The sequence below is a fragment of the Mirounga leonina genome, unplaced genomic scaffold (genome assembly GCF_011800145.1).
Source record: "Mirounga leonina isolate KUSES-001 unplaced genomic scaffold, KU_Mleo_1.0 Mir_201, whole genome shotgun sequence".
NCBI lineage: Eukaryota > Metazoa > Chordata > Mammalia > Carnivora > Phocidae > Mirounga > Mirounga leonina.
Window position 1 is genome coordinate 3,725,723 of NW_023270504.1, and position 19,726 is coordinate 3,745,448.

General features: G+C 41.0%; 1 protein-coding gene across 12 annotated transcripts in view; it reads right to left on the reverse strand.

Annotated features, from left to right (window-relative positions):
• The window catches only part of RESF1 (retroelement silencing factor 1), a 35,573-nt gene extending 20,742 nt beyond the window's left edge, over positions 1-14,831 (reverse strand). For 2 of the 12 annotated variants that reach the window (XM_035027943.1, XM_035027939.1), the window contains exons 1-4: positions 9,569-10,240; positions 8,566-8,660; positions 6,564-6,758; positions 2,104-2,175 (exon numbers count right to left, since the gene is read on the reverse strand). The gene's annotated coding sequence lies outside the window, so the exon portion shown is untranslated. Of the gene's footprint in view, positions 1-2,103; positions 2,176-6,563; positions 6,759-8,565; positions 8,661-9,568; positions 10,241-14,811 lie in introns of those variants that run through there. The other 10 variants (XM_035027941.1, XM_035027937.1, XM_035027948.1 and 7 more) reach the window with 8 other exon arrangements.
• Between the last annotated feature and the right edge of the window lie 4,895 nt (positions 14,832-19,726).

Genomic DNA, 19,726 nt, shown 5'->3' on the forward strand with positions numbered 1-19,726 from the left:
CGGGAGCCCGATGCGGGACTCGATCCAGGGACTCCAGGATCATGACCTGAGCCGAAGGCAGCCGCTCAACCAACTGAGCCACCCAGGCGCCCCGTGGCCATTTCTCATAAGGGTTCTTATCAACCTTTGTTCCAGGAGGACCTGCTGGGTGTCCTGCCAAGGTATGGGTCAGACAGAGATTAGGCTTTGCCTATTCGGCCCATGAGAAGACACAGCTAATCAGAGTACCATGGTGAAGCTGCCCCCCTACATCTCTACCCTCCACCTTTCATGTGTCCAGCTACAAATTCTATTCAGAAGCACAGGACACTCCATCAAATACCCTAATTAACTGTACTTTCTCTTAAGCAACATTGGAAAAGAGTGACTTGACCCTGACCCCTGGCAAGATGATCAGGTCTTTCGTGGAGGTCAAGCCACAACCAGGCTCCCCACACAGAGCCAAGCCAGCGAAGTACGGTCCCAGGTATCATCAAGGTTCACCAGTGAGGGCCACATGGCTTTCTCCCTGGAAGAACAAGGGAGTGGGAAATAAACTGCTCTACTTTTGCTGACTGATTAATCTAGGTACAGCATGGGGTATTGGCAATCACATATATCCCATCATAACTGGCCATTAGAAGTTGAGAGGTACGCGTCTCATTCAGGCTAGAAAATTTACGGTACTTTCTTGCATCTCTAGAGCAGAGGTCAGAGACCAATTTCGGACTACATTTATAGTTGTACTATACCCTGAAGTGGGAATTAAAGATCCCAGAGCACACATGCAAAATTCAGTTACCCTTCCTTGGAGTTCTGCCTAGCAACTCATTTTAGAGTGTTCCAGGTAAGGAGGAAACAGGATTCATTAAGGAAACAGGATTCATTAGAGGGGTAGTGGTCTTAAATATCTAGAAATCCCTGGCAAGTGCCTCAAGTACAAAAATAGTTTGCCAGGCAAGTACAAGCTACCTAAGATGCAACATGCTGTTGGAGTACAAAGTGTATTAGGAGTGTAAGTATTGCTATAATAGGAGTGAGCCAATTCTGTGCCTCTTGAGGTGGACAAAGTCTCTGAACAGAACTAAACAGGTGCCATAAAAGTAGACTGAACTGCCTTGAAGAAAAATCTGAAAACTTTTACACACTGTTAGTTACCTCTGTCATTATAAGCCACATTCTATTGTCTACTCTGGTTGTCCCAGGTTAGTTTAGAGGGTTGCAAGAACGTTAACAGGCATTTTGTTGGCATGGAGTTAAGATCCAGATTTTATAAAACTAAAGGTTGAAATTAATGATGCAAGGGGACTTGTAGTACCAGAAGAGACCTGAAGGACAGAATCTACTTTCTTGTTAGCAGGGTCAGGCAGGGGATAACATACCCATTTAAATCCAGAGCTGTAACTGCAGTCAAGAAAACACACACAAGAGAACTCTGCTTTCCCTTATCAGGAAACCAATGGAAATCATGACTAAAAGGATAAGGTATACAAGCCTTGGCCCAAAGGCCACCACTCCCAAGGACATTCACTCCCAAAATCAGCAGCTGCTGAGAGTTTGTAAGAGTCCTTAGATTAAGATCTTGCACTGGCCAGCAGTATTGACTGAGGGTGGTAGGTATCAACAGCCTGGGGTAAATTAGATTACTAGTTTCTGCCTACTCCCCCAACTCTGATCCCCTGGGTCTATTGTCTTCCTTCTCCAACTAGCATAGGGGAGCTATTCAAGTTGTGCAGGTGAGAAGGCATGACAATCACCCAATTGTGAACTGATCAATACTATGCTCTAAGCCACCCTAGCCACAACACTTTGTCACATGGAAGGACAATGTAAAAACCAACAGAAGTTGTGGCAGTGAACCTTCAGCACTGTAATGAAGCAGTGACCTACTTGAGACATCCAATAAACACCCTCAACTACTTCACCTAAAATAGCACATGGCAAAAAATTGAAGGCAGAAGCAGATTTGATAAAACTTACATAAACAAATATTCTTTGGGGTCCTAAAGAATTTCTTATGTACATAAATGCTTCTGGAGACCATCTGTCCCTACCATCTGTAGCTGTAGAGATGGCATACCCATGCAATACTCGTGGAAGGAGAACTGGAAACATGTACCTCACCTCATGGACTTTGCCTGTGCCTTCTCTCTTTTCTCTCAGTTGGTCATATATTGTGTCCTTTGTTGCCATAACCTTTAGCCACGAGAATACAAAAATAGAGAAAATGAACAAAACCAAAACTTGGGTCTTTGAGAAGATCAACAAAACTGATAAATTTTTATCTAACCTGACTAAGAAAAAAGTCTCAAATTACTAAAATCAGGAAATAGAGACATTACTACCAACCCTTCATTGAAAATAAAGAGAGAATGGGGCGCCTGTGTGGCTCAGATGGTTAAGCGTCTGCCTTCGGCTCAGGTCATGATCCCAGGGCCCTGGGATCGAGCCCCGCATCGGGCTCCTTGCTCAGCGGGAAGCCTGCTTCTCCCTCTCCTTCTACTGCTCCCCCTGCTTGTGCTTTCTCGCTCTGTCAAATAAATAAAATCTTTAAAAAAAAAAAAAAAGAAAAGAGAGAATGCTGTAAGCAACTGTATGCCAATATATTTCATAATTTGGATGAAAAGAACAAACCCCCTGTGATATTGTAATTTATAGTAAGAAATATGTATTTGATTTTTGTCCCCATTTCTGGCACAGTTCCTAAAACCCTTAGGTTTTCCGAAGTGATGTGATGAAGGAAGGTGCCTTTTGTTATGTTAATTAGGTGACTTTCAGACTGCACCAAAAGATGGTTTGCCAAGAGAACCAGCCATGTGATTAGTGGAACTTTCAGTCCCACCCCCCTCCCCACCTCTAGAGAGGGAAGGAGAGATGGGAGGTTGAATCAATGGCCAATTTTTTCATCAATCATGACTATGTAATGAAGCCTCTATAAAAACCCAAAAGACAGGATTCAGAGGGCTTCTAGGTTTGTGAACACATGAAGATTTGGGGAGAGGGGCATGCTCAGAGGAGGCATAGAAATTCCACTCTCCTTCCCACATACCTCACCCTATGCATTTCTTCCATGACCACTGATTCGTATCCTTTAAAATCCCTTGCATTAAACCAGTAACCTAATAAGTAAAATGATTCTGAGTTCTGTGAGCCTCTCTAGCAAATTAATAGACTCCATGGAAGGGTTTGTGGAAACCTCTGATCTATAGCCAGTTAGACAGAAGTACAGGTAACAATCTGGACTTGCAACTGGTATCTGGTATCTGAGTCCAAGGAGGGTCATAGAAACCTCAAATCTGTAGCCTGTTGGTCAGAAGCACAAGGGATAACCTGGGCTTGCGATTGATATCTTAAATGGGGGTGAGGACAGTCTTGTGGGACTGAGCCCTCAACCTATAGAATCTGATGCTACTTCCAGGTATATAGTCAGAAATGTGTTGAATTGTAGGATACCCACATCATATCCCCAGAGAATTGCTTGTTGTTGGTGTGGGGGGAACGTCCCCCCCCCACAGTGGAATTGAGTGCATAACCCCTAAAGACCCCAAAAGACACACTGACCAAAACGGACTCAAGAAGATACAGGAAACTAAATAGGCCTGTCAAGAGACTGAATTAGTAACCAGAAAATTACCCAAAAAGAAATGGTTAATCCCAGATAGCTTTCTGGTGAATCATACCAAAAATTTAAATATGAAAAACCAATTCTACAAACTTTTCTAAAACACAAAAGAGGAGGGAATACTTCCCAAGTTAATTCTATGAGGCCAATATTCCCTAATAGCAAAACCAGAAAAGAGATCACGATAAAACTACAGACCAATCTCATGAATACAGATGCAAAAAACCCCACAAAGTACTAGCAAATCAAATACAGCAGCATATAAAAATAATTATATGCCACAACCAAGTGGGACTTAGCCCTGAAATGCAAAATTGATTCAACATTAAAAAAAAAAAATCAATGTTATATAACATATCAATAGAATAAAGGACAAAAACCACACGATCATCTCAGAAGAAGCAGAAGGATCTAATAGGGTAGAAATGAAATGCACCTTCATATCAAACACCTTTTCATGATAAAAACAGTCAAACTAGAAATAGAAGGGAATTTCTTTGATTTGATGAAAGGCATCTACAAAAAACCCACAGCTTACATCATAATTAACACTGAAAGACTGAATGCTTACACTCTAAGAGATCAGGAACAAAACAGAGATGTCTGTTCTTGCTACTTCTGTTCAGTATGTACTAGAGGGTTAAGCAAAAAAAAAAAGGCAGTTAAGCAAAAAATTAAAAAAAAAAAAAAAGACATCCGATTGGAAATGAATAAGTAAAACTACCTCTAATTGCAGAGGACATCATCTTGTATATAGAAAACTGTAAGGAATCCACTAAAAAACTAACGTAAGTAATAAACTAGTTTAGCTAGGCTGCCTAGTACAAGTTCAATATACAAAAACCAAATGTATTTCTAAACAACACTTACTCTAGAAAACAATCCATTACAGTATCATTAAAAAGAACCAAACACTTTGGAATAAACTTAACAAAACTGAAAAATGTACACTCTATAAAACATTGCTACAAGAAATTAAAGACCAGGGGTACCTGGCTGGCTGGGTCAGTAGAACATGAAATTCTTGATCTTGGAGTGGTGAATTCAATCCCGATGTTGGGTGTGGAGTTTATTTAAAAAAAAAAAAAAAGGTGTCATAATTCTAAAAAAATAACAAGATAAAACAATCAAAACATTGGGGCACCTGGCTGGCTCAGTTCGAACAGCATTCAACTCAATCTCAGGGTTGTGAGTTCAAGCCCCACATTCAGTGTAGAGATTACTTAAAAAAAAAAAATTTTTTTTTATTAAAAAAAAGAAATTAAAGACCTAAAAAAAATGGAAAAACATCCCACATTCAGTGAGTTAAAGGATTTAATACTGTTAAGGTGGCAATACTCCCCAAACTCATCTATAAATTCAGTGCAATCCTTACCAAAATCCCTGATGTCTTTTCAGAAATTGAGAACCTGATCCTAAAATTCATTTTGAAGAGTAAATTTGGAGGACTCACACTTTCCAACTTGAAAACTTACTACAAAACTACCATAACAAAACCATGTGGTACTGAACGAGATAGAAAATGATCAGTGGAATAGAATTCAATAAAGAACTCTTACAACTCAATATAAGGACAACTCAAATTGAAAGTCAACAAAGATTCTGAAGAGACAATTTTTCCAAAGATCTACAAAAAGCAAATATGCACATAAAAAGATGATCAACATCATAAACCATCAATCAAAAACAGTGCCATACCATAAAAAAACAAGTGTTTGCCATGGATGTGGACATACTGGAATTCTTAGGCACTGCTGTTGAGAATATAAATGGTTCAATTACTTTGAAGAGCACTCTGGGAGTTTCTCAAAAGATCAAATATAGTTACCATATGATGGAGCAATTCTGCTCCTAGGTATATACCCAAGAGAATTAAAAATGTATGTCTACACAAACACTTGTACGTGAATGCTCACAGCAGTATTATTTACAATAGCCAAGTGTCTGTTAGCTGATGAAAGGATAAACAAAATGTGGCATATCCATACAATGGACTATTACTTGGCAATAAAAAGCAGTGTAGTACATACATGCTTCAACATGGATAAACCTTGAAGAAAACACGTGAGGTGAGAGAAAAGTCACAAAAGATCACGTATTATTAATTCACCTGTAAGAAATGTGCAGAACACACAAACCTAGAGATAGAAACAAGATTAATAGTTGCCTGGGAATGCGTGGATTGGGGGTGAGTGGGGAGTGATTTGTGAAACAAGATTCCAAAACAGAGTAAGCATTACTAAGAGTCACTCTAAATACAGTCAGAAGGATATGGAGGAAATAGGGCCTGTGCTTGTCTTGTTTCAATTTTTGGAACACCATGAACTTTTGACTTTTGTCAGTTGCAACTAGACCACCTCCTGGAACACATACTTCTACTTTGGACTGGAATAGAGAGCATGTTAATGCCTATTAGCCAGACAGTTAATCGTGTATTACAGCTCAGTTTAAACTCCGCTAGTATCCATCATTATTCTTCCAAAACAAGTTATGTAACCTGTGGTTTCTGCCTATGTAAGCCTGCACTCCCCATTCGTTGGAGTACACTCTGGATTTCAGTCAACTCTGTGTCCCAGATCGCAGTCCCGAAGACGCCAAAGAAACCCTTCTGGTTGCTTTACAGCCTCATCATCATCTGAGTCAACACCATTAATGAGCATGGAGATTGTTTTCGGGGGGGGGGGGGGTCAAGAAACTGTTCTAAAATTGATTGCAGTGACGGTTGCAAACCCTGTGAATATACTGGAAATCGCTGTACTCTGTAAATGGACAAACTGAATTAATGAATATGGTACACGAATTGTATCTCTGAACTGTAGTTTAAAAAACCAAACGCAGCATTTCTCTGTTATTAGCACAGACGGGCACATGACCCAATGAAAGCCAATGAAATTAATTACAGACTTTTGGTTAGGCAATCATACACAAGGCGTGTCCAAGTTGAAGCTGTTTGGATATATACCTGGAGATGCTGCAGCCACTCAATGAAGGGAGGTGTGTCTGAGAATGAAGTCAATGCTGAAAACAGCAGAGCTCAAAATGGAGTGTCTCAAAAGTCTTTAAAATCTTCTTTCCTTAGACTCAGATTTTAGATCCAGCCGAAGATGGAGCTACTCGAACTTCTAAATGATGTGATCCAATAAATTACCTTTTGGGGCTTAAAAAAATAATTTGCTTATGATTTGTTTCTTTAAACCTAAGGTGGACAATATTTCCTGTAACACTTTGCAACCTTAACCATAAAGACTTTACTTACAAATGAAGTCTTGAAATTTATACATCTCAAGAAAATCTTAGTGATTGTCATTAAATCTTTGCAGTCATTACAACTATGAGCAAATGTCTCACTTGAGACATTTACCTCAACAGGCCAGCCTCCAACATTGCCCTTCAATTTACAAGCACACTTAAGATCTCAAGAATATACACACTACAACGCTGCCTCCCAACAAAGCATTTAGAATTCCTCAAAGTCCACAAGATTACTTCTTTCTTTACAAGGCTTATTACAAAGTAAATTTTAACTTGCATTTCTGGAGACAGAGTTGGTAAACTGTTGTCTCTTTATCTCAAACTGAATGTTTTCCACATGTTTCAGAGTATGCCTTACATAGGGGGGATGGAGGAGAAGGGTGGAGAAGGCCTCGTGTATACACACACAAAAAATCTGGAAATTCACCTTTATAAATACCTTTTTATTTTTTTTTAAGATTTATTATTTATTTGAGAGAGTGAGCAGGGGTGCGTGCATCAGACGGGGGAGGGCAGAGGAAGGCATGGGGCAGAGCTGGACAGAGCAGAGATGGATGCAGAGCCCTGGATGCAGAGATGGACATGGGGCTCAACCCCAGGGCCCTGAGACCTTGACCCTAGCAGAAGTCAGATGCTTAACTGACTGAGCCACCCAGGCACTCCTATAAATACCTTTTTAAAAGCAAGATCAATTCCCTTAACATTTGCACTCCTATTTGTGCAAGACATCGATAATCTAAACAGGAAGAGATTCCTGTACATCACACAATAATGTGGAAAAACAAGGCTTTGGGGCAAATCTGCCCTAGATAAAGAATTTAACGGAGGCATTCCTGATTTCAAATTAAGTCTGCAGGTAAAAACTAGAGCTGTGTCTGGTATTTCCCTACAAAAACTGAACCTACAAAATGGTCTACAGTGAAGGGTTTAATCAACACAAAGCTGGTAAACTGACTTGGAGTTGATAAGCTTAGAGCTTAAATGAGCAAACTGAATTTCCTATTAGACATAATGTTGTCTTAGGCCATAAAATACCTTTCCTCTAACAGGACAACAGCTAAAATTTATTGACCACTTACCACTTATAGCTGACAGCTGTTCCAAGTGTGTTATATGAATAAAAATCACGTAATTTATCCCAACAATGCTATGAGGTAGGTGCTCTGTCATCCCCATTTGACAGATGAGAAAACTGAGGCAAAGGGTTAAATAATTTTCCCAAGGCTGTATAGTTAATAAATGGTAGAGCCAAGATTTGAAGCTCAGCAATCGACTGCAAGGCCATGGTCTTAATCACTACAGAGTATTTCCTGACACAACTTGGTGTTTACAGAATGGAAGATCACTTCGGCTTTCCAGGTTGGTATCTCACAGAATGGTTCTAGGGTTGTGCTCTGCGCTGCCTTACCTCAACCCCTAGCCAGAAATAATAAAAACAAATTTAAAAAATCAAGAAACAGAGCAATTTTAAGCAGACCTCTGCCTGAGTAACTTGAACCAGTCACCTCACCATAATCTACTCTCCCTTATCTTTCTAAGATTAACAACTGAATTCTCTACGCTTTGTCAACCATACTATTTCTCCTCAAGCTTTGTCATCAAATCCATTGTGTCCTACCATTTAATGTTTAACCAATGCTGATTCATTTAATTAATAATTTTATTCCCTAACAGATAAATTAAAGTAGGTTACTTGGAGGTAAGATACTTACTTGTAAGTACAATCTTACTCTTTTATTATGGTTTATGTTCCCATTTCCCCTCCGAACATGTGTTCCCCCTTCACACAGTGTTTACTTCTTTGGTCCTAGGAAGAGCAAGAAACATTTTGTAATTAATAATAATTTAATATAAAGTTTATTTTTATTTATATGAAATTTAAAGTTACAATAAAAGCACATGCTGATCTGTTTACCTGATAGGACACTGCAGTGCAAAACTGTGCTCCTTTAAGGTTGCACCAAATACATACAAAGTTTACAAAATTCTTATTAGGTGTGCAAAGCAACAGAAATAGAAACTAGGTGTGGCCTAAAATACCATTCACTGCTTAAGTTAGAATTCATGTTCAGTCCTCCAGGTTCACTACTGTCCTGCCATTCTAAAACAAAAATACTTTATCTTTGCAATTTTCCTGACTGGAATAGTAAGAGAATCCCACTGTACAGGAGGGGGAAAAAGTAACTAAAACCTTATTCGTGCATGTTAACACTGAATAAAACATACGGTTTACAGCCAACCTTAAACAGAAAAATCCCCAAACAAGCTTTGCGACCCGCCTATTCAAATGCACCCCAAGTTGAATCCCATCACCGGCTGTTCTCTGTATTTTAAAAAAAGTAGGCTCTTTAAAGTATTACAAACAAATCGTTTTCACTGAAACGACTCCCCTTAAGGTGGCTGCTGAACTCAAGACCCTAAGGACACTTGCTTAGGGCATTCGCATCCCTCGAGAACACCTAAAATCCATATGCATTTGTGCATTTAAAAATGCCTCGAGGTAACTACTGCTGAGGAACAGAAAGCATCTGCGGAACAGAGGCGTTCGCGGGCCACTTGGAGATACAAGCCGAGCAATCCTGTTTCGGGAGGGTCAGCATAATGGAGGTGGGGAGGAAAGGAACGCTCGAGACACAGTAAATGCAAAACAAAGATTTTTTTTTTTCACGCTGACGACAGGAAATAATGAAAAACATAAGCTTTCCTCACACCCACCGCCTAAACCACCGCCTTGTAGTTGAACAAAATGCGTACTCGCTCTCTCCGCCCGCGACCTCCACCGCAAGGAGTAAGGCAATTTAAAGAAAACACCCAGGCAGGCGCCGCCCTCCGGGTCGGGTCGACGTCCGCGGCCGGCCACGGCCAGCCCCGCGCGGCCCGCAGGGCCACGAACGGAACGGCCGGTCGAGCTGCTCCCGGGCCGAGGCCCGCAGCCGCCTGAGCGGTCGCGACCCCGCGACTCCGTCCTCGCCTCAGAACAAAAGCGCCCGCCGCTGCGCGCCGGGCCCCAGCCCGCGGGCGCCTGGCCTTCTGGCGCCCAGCGCCCCGCCGGGGACCCGAGAGGGCGAGCGAAGGGTCGCCCGGCGCCACACTTACCGACGGGCGCACAGCCCGGCGCGGGCAAGCGGGGAGGACAGTCCGGCCTCCCCGGCCCCAGAGTTTAAGTCAGCTCGGTCCGCCTCCAGGGGCGGGTCGAGCAGCGAGGCCCCGGCTCCCCGCACAGCTTGGCCCCGCCCCGGCCGTGGGCGTTAGGAGTGAGGCCCGCGCCGCCCGGGTCCTAGTGCCACCCGCGTCAAAAAGGCTGTGGCCCGCCCGGCCTTCCAGTCCCTGGCGGCGAGATTTGCAAAGGCACGTTCACGTGTCTGAGGGAGAACCGTCTCCGTCTGTGATTCTCTGCCTTTCACTTGCATCGGAATCGTCCAGGGAGCTTGTTACAAAAGGATTAAAGAGCACCACCCGCAAAATTGCCAATTCAGTGGGCTACAGTAGGGCTGAAAGTGTAGATTTCTAACAAGTTCCCAGGATAGGCTGTTGCTGCTGGTCTCAGAATCAGTGATACAGAGAATGGGGTCCGCAAACTTTCTATAAAACATGTGAAAGAAAGCGCATCAAGTGAAGCGAAGGAGATAATTTTTTTTCAGGCCATTGGAATAGGGAGAACATCCATTAACGCACGGGAAACTTCTCAAAGAAAATAGACCTTTTTTTATATGAGGGCTTGTAGAGGAAAAAGTAAATAAGGGAATATGACTGAGTGGTTAAGAATAAGAAAGGGCAGAGGTGGTTAGTTCTTGCTGTAGGGAGGGCAGGGTATTCCTTTGCCCTTGAGGTTTGGATCTCCCTTTTGAATAGGGAGAGGATGTGTAATTTATGATAGGCTCTGCCATTCACTAGACATACAACTTTGGGAAAATCACTTAACCTGTCTCTGCTCAGTTTTCCTGCCTCTAAAAGAATTAACAGGAATGCAGGTTTCTCCTGCTAACCAAACGTAGAGAATTCCTGTGAAAACTTTCCTAAGCCAAAATGGTGTAAAGTGAAGAAGCGATTACCATTAATTTATATGGAAACATTTTTGAGCATTCCCAGACCCAAAAAACAACTCCTTTTAGGCTTTCCTTAGGACACATCTTGCTAACAGATGCACAAAATAAATTGGGATAAAGCACAGATGCTCAGAGACATAGTTAAAAGCTACAGCAGCTCAATGCTAAGATACCCAGTGTAGTTCCCAAGGAAGGAGCTTGCCGGTGCCACTCTGGCTGCTCAGGGCACATGCAGTAAAATCAATGCTAAATGCTATTCTCACTTACCACCTTTTTTTTTCATGAAAGCAAAAATCCTCTTCAGATTTCTTTGGGTTAGTGAAAACAGGTACTAATGTAGCTCTTTCATAAAAGCCAAGTGGCATAAGGAGACCTTCCAAAGAGTGAAAAGCAGGGGATACCTATACTTACTTTATAGGATTATTGAGATCATTACATAAACTAATACATAACTTAGACCCTCTCCTGGAACATGGAGTGCAAGTGCACTTGGCTCAGAAAAGGGGTTTTCCAGAACCTACGCCACACACATAAGCTATGAGAAATCAACCCAAGGGAGAGGTAGTTTTATTGCCAGAAATTCTGATGCAGGCCCCACTCCTATACCACCTAAGGAAGGCTTAATGCCCAGCAAGATTTAATGCCCAGGAAGCTACAACTGTATTTGGGATGAAGTTGCTGATCTCTCTGCCAGGTATCCTTGTCTGTGTTTATGCTGACTTTCTCCTTTAGATAAGTAAAGCTTGTCTGATTTCCCAAAAGTGTTTGGTCTTTCCACAAATCCTAAAGTACAATTGGCATTCATCAGTATAGCAGCCCTGAAGTATCCCCAGCAAGGAGACTTGCAAAGGGAAGACACAATCTCTAGCACTTGAAAGTATGTTTAATCCAGGGCTAGACCTTACACTGCCTTCTCTTTAAAAGTTTTTTTTTTTTTTAAGATTTTATTTATTTATTTGAGAGAGCGAGCATGAGAGAGAGAGAGATCACAAGCAGGGAGGAGGGGTACCCTGAGATCATGACCTGAGCCGAAGGCAGATGCTTAACTGACTGAGCCACCCAGGCACCCCTACATTGCCTTCTCTTTCAGGTACTTACAACACAGTGTGCCAAAGTATCTTGTTATCCAGATGTTCAGGCTGAGGAAAGATTTCCCCAAAAAGATTAGATTGCTCTATGCTATCTTTCCTATCATAAATTACACATCCTCTCCCTATTCAAAAGCAACATTCATTCATTCAAAAGCAAAATTTCAACATTCAAAAGCAAAAATTCAAAATTAATTTGACTATAGATACTATCTCAATCTTTCAAAAGCATAATACTTAGCCTGAAGGCTTATTAACTCCTAAACTTATAAAACATGTTTTAGAAAAGTGCATGACATGGGGCACCTGGTTGGCTCAGTCGGTTAAGCATCTGGCTCAGGTCATGGTCTCAGGGTCATGAGATTGAGCCCCATGTCAGGCTCTGTGCTCAATGGGGAGTCTGCTTGAAATTCCTTTTTTTTTTTTTAAAAAAAGATTTTATTTATTTATTCATGAGAGACAGAGAGAGAGACAGAGGCAGAGGGAGAAGCAGGCTCCCCGCGGAGCAGGGAGACCGATGCGGGACTCGATCCCAGGACCCTGGGATCATGACCTGAGCCGAAGGCAGACGCTTAACCGACTGAGCCACCCAGGCATCCCTGCTTGAAATTCCCTTTCTCCTTCTGCCCCTCTTCCCCTGCGTGCGCACACACACACACTCTCTCTCTCTCTCTCTCAAATAAATAAATAAATCTTAAAAAAAAAAAAAAGTGCATGACATCATTAGCATGTCTATAGTAAGAAATTATAGTGGTGTACAAAAGGTGACTATTATTCATTTAAGTTGTAAATTAGGTCATTGATTTTCTTTTTCTTTTCTTGAATGTCCCCTATATTCTGTTTCCCCTTCCTGTTAGTAATACTTAGCTGGGTACAGGGTCACGTAACTGGAGACTACATTCCCCAAGCCTCTCTTGCAGCTAAGTATTGCCACATTTCAGTTCTCAAAATGACATATGAGCAGAAATGTTGTATGCAACTTTTGCCTAAGGGAATGCCTTAACCCCAAATTCCTCTATCATTCTCATTTGTTTGGATTGCAATGTAGAAAAGGCAATAACCAAATTTCAACCATACAAAGGAAGATAATTCCTGAGGACAGGAATTCTTTTCCTTTTTGGGGCCATAAACCTCTTTGGTAGCTTAGTAGAACCCATAGACTCTTACTTAGAATAATGTTTGGGAATGCTTAAAAGAAAATACATAAGATTACAAAAGAAATTAATTCAATATGAAAGTTCTCAAAATTAATTGTGACATGGTAATATGTATTTCTTTATTAACAAATAAGATCTAGTAGCAGATCCAGTAACACCTGATTTTTTTTAACTGATGGACTGAAATGATGTTTCAAGATCATCTGCATTAACTCTAAAAATATGAAAATATCTGTGATTTTTATGGTGACAAATTTACTGTTAATACTGTTAATACTGCTATGTTACTGTGGATTTTTTTTTTTTTTTTGGCCAATATTCATAATTGAAGATGTGAAAGAAGATTCAAAATGAAGTAACTATTGCTAAGATAGTCACTCAAAATAGAGTTAGAAGGATATTGAGGAAGTAAGGCCTATGCACATCTCCTATTTCAATTATCAGAACACCATGAACTTTTGACTTTTGTCAATTGCAACTGGACCACCTCCTGGGACACATCCTTCTACTTTGGACTGAAATAGAGATAACCTAATACTTGTTAGCTAAATAGCCAATCATATATTAGATAGTCAGTTGGAATTCTGCCAGCACCAATTATAATTCTTCCAAAACAAATTATGTTAACTTGTGGTTTTTGCCTTTTATAGGCCTGCAATTCCCACTCATAATTTGCAAATTCCCAATTCAAGCATTCTTTGGATTTAGATGGACTCTGTGCTTTCCAGATTGCAACACCTAAGATCCCAAATAAACACTTTGGTTGCTTCACAGCCTCTTCTTGATTGATTGACAAAGGATATGAAAATAGTGAAAATAGAATTAATTGTTTTGCCATTATCAGGGAGCAAGTATTCCTTCAAAGGAGCAAGGTCCCCTTCAAGGGTCCTTCTAACTGGATTAAGAATCAAATTGACATGAGACAGATTAACTGGAGAAAATCAAATTTAACAGCATATGTATGAGGAATCCACATAGACATGGAAATTCCAAAGATAGGCAAAATGAGGTATTATGTGTCATTCTGAACTAAGGAGAATGGGGTAGGGGTCTGGGACTTCAGAGGAAAGGAATGTAATTCACAGGGTGATAAGAAAAGAGCAGATGTTTGGTAATTAGATGTTTGCCCTGCCATACAGATGGGTCACTCAGATAAAATTTATATTTGCTAATAACCCTTATTATTCTGGAAAGACCCTCCAATTTAGATTCTTCTATATAGTAAAGGGAGGGGCAAAAGTTTCTCCTACGCCCACAAGGTCTTGATTGCCTTCAGCTCAAAATGCCACATGCCACATGCCAAATGCCAAAGTGGGGGTGGGGGGTGGTTGTCCCACTGTCCCAAACTCCTTCGCCATCCAAATTCATGGTATTACTAAATTTTATCCATGAATGTAGTAGGCAGAATTTTGGCCCCTGTAATCTTTACCTCCTGATGTTACTCCATGGTTATATTACTTACATACAAAAGGGATTTTACAGAGATAACTAGGATTACTAATCAGCTGACCTTAAAATAAGCAAATGAGTCTGGATTATCTGGGTGGATTCAGCCCAATGTAATCATATGTGCCTTAAAAGCAGAAGAGGAAGATGGGGGAGGAGGCCAGAGAGATGTGGCAGAGGTGGAAGTCTGAGATTGAAAGCACAAGAGAAGCTCAACTCACTGTTGCTGGCTTGAATGGAGGGGTGTCAACGTCTAGTGCGTTGGGGTCCCTGGGTAAGGGTCTACGAAATCACCAGGACACAGGGGATGCAGAGCAAAGGCAGCACTTGCAACTGCATACTGCCGTTTATTTCTCACGTAGCTATATACTTGCAGTGATCAGATAAACATAACAATGTGTACTTAAAGTATCAACCCAACATCCGTGAAGTAAGATACACGAAATGCAATAAGAACAAAATACATCCTGTTTATGCTTGCAGAATAAAGAATTCTCTTAGCCATCCTTCCTTTGGAGACAACATGTTCTTTGTCTTTAGAAAGAACACTTCTGATTAGAAAGACACACTTTAAGCTAGGCAAGAGCCACTTCCTGCTGATCCAGGCATTTAGGCCTTGCAACATGAGGTAAGGGGAAGAGAACATTTTCTCCTCCTGGCCTAGGCCTGCCTGGCCGACCTTAACCTCAGTGCAGTCCTCAAATGACCCTGGCCTGCAAGGGGCTTACAAGCCTACACCATCACACTGGGGCGCCTGGGTGGCTCAGTCATTGGGCGTCTGCCTTCGGCTCAGGTCATGATCCCAGTGTCCTGGGATCGAGCCCCGCATCGGGCTCCCTGCTCCGCGGGAAGCCCGCTTCTCCCTCTCCCACTCCCCCTGCTTGCGTTCCCTCTCTTGTTGTGTCTCTCTCTGTCAAATAAATAAATAGAATCTTTAAAAACAAACAAACAAAAATATTTAAAAAATAAATAAACTTCTATTGCTTTACTCACTCTCCTTTGTCCACGAGATTCATTCTTTGACTCCGTGAGACAAAAACCTCGATCTCCCGCATCAAAAACAACTCCTCTCCCCTGTACCTATTTATCCATTGCAGGGACACTCTAGAACCCACCGCTGTTATTCCTCATTCAAAAGAAGGCAAACCTCTTAACTGTTATGGGATTATTTGGGAATTGTACCTACCTCACTCTCATTTCTTTGAACCTCCTTTAGATGATCCATATCTAAAGCCTTCTGTAGGGGCGCCTGTGTGGCTCTTGGTTAAGCATTTGACTTCAGCTCAGGTCATGATCTCAGGGTCCTGGATCGAGCCCTTCATCAGGCTCCATGCTCAGCGGGGAGTCTGTGTCTCTCTGTTTCTGCCTCTCCCCCAGCTAGTGATCTCTCACTCTAATAAATAAATAAAAATCTTTTAAATAAATAAATAAATAAGAAATCCCTTGTTGAGGACCAAATAAGAAGACTATCATGCTGGACATGCTGTTACAACCCTCTCAGATTTCCTTGGACCCAACACTCTCCAGAGGCCAGTTCTCCACAAGAGTTTGATAGCCCTTTGCTAAACAAATTTCTATATGCTGTGATACATGATTCACTTGAAATTACATGTTCTGAAGTAAATAATACTTGTTTTCTTAACTACAAATTCGTCAGATAGAATATAGAAAGTGCATTTTTGCTATTAGAAGTCCCCAAGTTTCAAAATAAAAGAGCTAGGCTTAAAATATCTGAATGGTATGGTTTGTTTTTTCCTCTATGTTTTCAGGTTCAGACTGAAGTAGGCAGGATTACAAACAATACAAGGAGTACAATGACTTTGCACTACACTAACTCACCTAACTTCAAACTAACTTATCCTGCATGACTTCCCTGCATGATTCTGAATTATAGTTGGCCACAGGAGAAATAGGAGCGTGTTTTAGAAGGCTTAAGTGAAGCAGTTGTCATTTTTTTCATGCTGAGAGTCAGTATAGGGTGCCAGGTATTGTGGTAGTGAGCACATGTTGTTGCTGATGTTCTAGCTCACCTAGTAGTGAATGGTAATACCCAGTTCATAGTTCCTCACACATATACCATATCCCTTCCTTCGGCTTTTCCTAATCCTGGGACAGGTTTGTGGGTAGTCCAACGATGAAGGGCACCAGCTTCTACCACAGGTCACCCAACATCATGGTTTGTCCTTGTGGTTTCTAGTTTCTCCTTATGGAATCCAGTTCTTTCTCTTCCCTACTTCACATCCAACTCCCCTGATTGCCAGACTGCATGACATCAGGCTCTTGACAACAGCCTTCACAACCAGCTACCATAATCATCTAAGTTCTAATGCCTACAATAAACTCTTTATTCTATTATTGATAGTGTTTCTGCTTCTCAAATCTAACACTGACTGATACAAGGATTCAGTGCCCTTATGAAATAAATATCTTTTTTTTTTTAATATTTTATTTATTTATTTGACAGAGAGAGACACAGCCAGAGAGGGAACACAAGCAGGGGGAGTGGGAGAGGGAGAAGCAGGCCTCCCGCTGAGCAGGGAGCCCGATGCGGGGCTCGATCCCAGGACCCTGGGATCATGACCTGAGCTGAAGACAGACGCTTGACGACTGAGCCACCCCAGTGCCCCTGAAATAAACATCTTCTAAAGAGAAACATAAAATGATATTTGTAGCATTTATTGTTTACTATGTGCCAGACATTTTGCTAACTATGCCTTATCTTGCTTAATCTTTACCACAATAATAATCTACAGGTGAAGAAATTGAGCTCAAAGAGGTTAATAATTTTGCTGAAGGGCACACTACTAGAATATGAAAAGCCAGGCAATCAAGAGCTTTTGCTCAGGGGTGCCTGGCTGGCTCAGTCAGAAGAGCATGGGACTCTTGATCTCTGGGTCAGGAGTTTGAGCCCCACGTTGGGTGCAGAGATTACTTAAATAAATACATTATAAACTTAAAAAAAAGAGTTTTTGCTCATAACCATTGTGGCTTCCTGCTTCCTCCAAAAGCATAAATTCTGCACAGCAATAAATTCTCTACATAGAATGGTGAATTTTTACCCTATAGGCATTTTGACTTTATCCATTTTTGTTTGAAAGGGATCTAAATATGCCTTTCCCAAATACGCCACTTTGGCATAAGGATTATTTATTTTAAGATTTTATTTATTTATTTGAGAGAGCACGAGGAGGCGGAGGGGCAGAGAGAGAGGGAGAAGCAGGCTCCCAGCTGAGCAGGGAGCCCCATGTGGGGCTCCATCTCAGGACCCCAAGACCATGACCGGAGCCAAAGGCAGATGCCTAACCAACTGAGCCACCTAGGCACCACAGGCATAAGGATTATTTTTGTGCTGAAGACATTAAGAATCACACCCCCACCCCCAACCACCACCACCACCAGAGAGACAAGAGTGACTTTTATTGTCCAAGCCAAGGAACCATCCCCAGGATGAGTTTGCATAAACAAAACCTTATTATAATAGCCCTGGGGTGCCTGGGTGGCTCAGTTGTTAAGCGTCTGCCTTCAGCTCAGGTCATGATCCCAGAGTCCTGGGATCGAGCCCCGCATCGGGCTCCCTGCTCCGCGGGAAGCCTGCTTCTCCCTCTCCCATTCCCCCTGCTTGTGTTCCCTCTCTGGCTGTGTCTCTCTCTGTCAAATAAATAAATAAAATCTTAAAAAAATAAAATAAAATAAAATAGCCCTTATCTTCCATTAGTTGCACTTTCCCACCATGTATTGTCTTTTGAAGCCCAAACTCCCTTTCTTTTGTTAAAAGAGTATATAAGCTCTGCTTCTCTGAGTTGCACTTCTTTTCTGTGAACTCCTACACACATTAAAAAAAAAAAAAAAAAAGAGTTCCTTTTCTCCTATTGTTATTTAATTTGCATACGCCCAGGTATTAAACCTAATAAGGAAGAGCTTTTTTCCTTCCCGTGTCTATTAAAAAAATATTTTCTGAATAAACAAGCCATATGAAGAAGTTCCTTTGATTAACAACACAGTACAGAAATGTTGTCTTCTTAGTCAAAACTTGCAAGACTTTAATTCAATCACAGTTTAAAGTGTTAACCTGCACTCCTTTCAAAAAAAAAAAAAGTCATCCATTATGTGAGGTAAAATTATTAGTTGTGGGAGGGAACACAAACTCTAAGTTTTTGTAAAAGTCACAAAGGCCAAACTATTGCATCACACATCCTCAAAGAAAAGAGTTAGGGCATGCTGAAACATGCTCTGTTCTGTTAGTATCAATGTTTTCCTCATTATTAAAGTAATGTGCTCATTTAAACAATGAGGAAAACACTGAAAAATAAAATAAAATATTAATAGCCTATTACCCAAAGATAACTATCATGAATATATTTTTTCCCTCCCATGATTTCTTTTCTATTCATAGGTTTTTTTTTTTTAAATAATAGTTTTACATGTTAAAATGTAATATTTGGGGTGCCTGGTTGGATTAGTAGGTAGAGCATGTGACTTTGAGCCCTACATTGGGTATAGAGAGTACTTAAAAATAAAATCTTTAGGGTCACCTAGGTAGCTCAGTCGGTTAAGCATCTGCCTTCCACTCAGTTCATGATCCTGGGGTCCTGGGATTGAGCCCCACATCGGGCTCCCTGCTAGCAGCAGGGATTCTGTTTCTCCCTCTCCCTCTGCCCCTCCTCCCCACTCGTGCTGTCTCTCGCACTCTCTCTCAAATAAATAAATAAAATCTTTAAAAAATAAACAAAAAATAAATTTTTAAAAATAAAATCATTAAAATAAAATAAAATAGAATCTTCACAAACATAATTTTAATGATTGAATATTTTTCCAAGGGAAAAAAAATCATAGTTTGCTAAATAATTTTTTTAAAAGATTTATTTATTTATTTATTTATTTATTTATTTGAGAGAGCGAGAATGAGAGAGAGTACATGAGAGAGGGGAGGGTCAGAGGGAGAAGCAGGCTCCCCGCTGAGCAGAGAGCCTGATGCGGGACTCGATCCCAGTACTCCAGGATCATGACCTGAGCCGAAGGCAGTCATGAGCCACCCAAGCGCCCTGCTAAATCATTTCTTTAGTGAACACAGAGTTCATGGAGACATTCTATTTTCTTTGCTTTTACTACCTTTTTATCGACACAATAACATTTTTG